This window comes from Sinocyclocheilus rhinocerous, unplaced genomic scaffold (assembly GCF_001515625.1).
Source record: "Sinocyclocheilus rhinocerous isolate Xijiao unplaced genomic scaffold, SAMN03320098_v1.1 scaffold116, whole genome shotgun sequence".
NCBI lineage: Eukaryota > Metazoa > Chordata > Actinopteri > Cypriniformes > Cyprinidae > Sinocyclocheilus > Sinocyclocheilus rhinocerous.
In genome coordinates this window covers 336,011-337,845 of record NW_015649590.1, presented here as the reverse complement: position 1 = coordinate 337,845, position 1,835 = coordinate 336,011, and the positions used below count along the sequence as shown (strand labels likewise).

At 22.3% G+C, this 1,835-nt stretch overlaps 1 protein-coding gene across 1 annotated transcript in view; it reads left to right on the top strand.

The window, feature by feature from the left end:
• Positions 1 to 1,835, top strand: part of plex9.1 (PML-like exon 9.1) — a 6,459-nt gene that overhangs the window by 1,320 nt on the left and 3,304 nt on the right. The window lies entirely within an intron of this gene.

Here is a 1,835-nt window from a genome sequence, read left to right as displayed (position 1 = left end):
AATTAAAATTAAATTATTACTAATTATTTATTTATTTGTTTATTTAATTAATTATTATTAAATTAAATTTAATGTAATATGCCCATGCTACATTTATTATTAAATTAAAATTAAATTATTATTAATTAATTATTTATTTAATTAATTATTATTAAATTAAATTTAATGTAATATGCCCATGCTACATTTATTATTAAATTAAAATTAAATTATTATTAATTAATTATTTATTTAATTAATTATTATTAAATTAAATTTAATGTAATATGCCCATGCTACATCTATTATTAATTATGTATCCATTTATCACTTTCATTAAATTGCTTTATAATTTATATTATTAATTCATATTTTTATAAATATATATATTTTTTGAACAATTTAGTTATTATAATATATAACGTGTTTTCACTTTCATAATGTCAATGCTTAGTTTAAAAACACAATGTGTGTAATTCTACACTAAAATATTGTTTTAAAAAAGGCTAAGTATAAAAAATATAGTCACCAAAATGCCCTACATTAAAAATTTTGTTGATTAACTATAAGTGAAATAACCATGTTATGGTTGAAAAAAAGCATGTAATTATGCAGTAAAAAATAACTATATGTAGTATGTACCAAAATGCTTAAATAAAAAAATAAGTAAAAACACAATGGATGTAGTTTTACACGAAAAAAATTATTAATTATATATATTAAAACAAAACATACAATATTTCAATATGTTAGTGTAAAATTACATTGTGTTTTTAAATATTTTTATAATATCGTTTTTTGTTCAAAAATACTTTTTAACAATATTTTACTGTAGAATTGCATGCAGTGTGTTTCTAAAAAATAATACTTTTCACTTATAGGTAACACTTTACAATAATCATGTACTAATGCCTCAATTAATACTTACTTCATCATAAACGAATGATTATTAAAGGTGTTGTTAACTAATCACAAACTAGTGAAGAGCTATCCTTAACTACGGATTCACGCATGAATAACGGCAGCCTTAACTACATGTTTGATAGTTAATGCATTAGTTAACATGTATGGGTAAACTAAATCAAACAGCCTCTTTTCAGAAGGAATGAGAAATACATAATTTAATATCACGATTTGAGCTTCTGACATCTTCAGCGTTGTTATAATCATTTCATAATCAACGATTCCTAAAGAAATGGCCAAACTAGAAACATGCAGGTAAGTGGTACACTAGTTAAAAATGAGTTAATTATTATGGGCCCTCTCAAGTAAAGTCATGTCAAAATAATGCATTAATAAGCCATGAGTAGGTGTTAGTTTATGGGTAGTTAATAATGAGTTAGTAATGATGGGCCCCTCAAAGTAACGTCATGACACATTAACAAATCATCAAATAAAATACCATTAAACATGCAGTAAGAGTCAGCTTTATTCCTTACTACAAACAACGATAAAGCTCATTTATATTCTTTTATTAGTAGTATTAAAAATATAGTCACCAAAATGCTACATTAACAATTTAACTGGTTAACTATAAGTGAGAAATATTATATTTAAAAATGCAATGGATGTAATTTTACATTATATTTCTTTGTACTCCTACAATATTATAGTCAACAAAAAGCAAATCATTAAAAAATGTAATGGGTTACCATAAGTGAGAAAATATTATTTAAAAAATGCATGTAATTCTACAGTAAAAAAAAAAGTCACCAAAATTCTACATTAAAGAATTTAAATTGTTAACCGTATATAAAAACACAATGTCATTTCACACTAAAATATTGTAAGATTTTTAAAATAAAAAATATTGTGTTTTATAACAAAATGCTGCATTAAAAACATAATTGGATTCT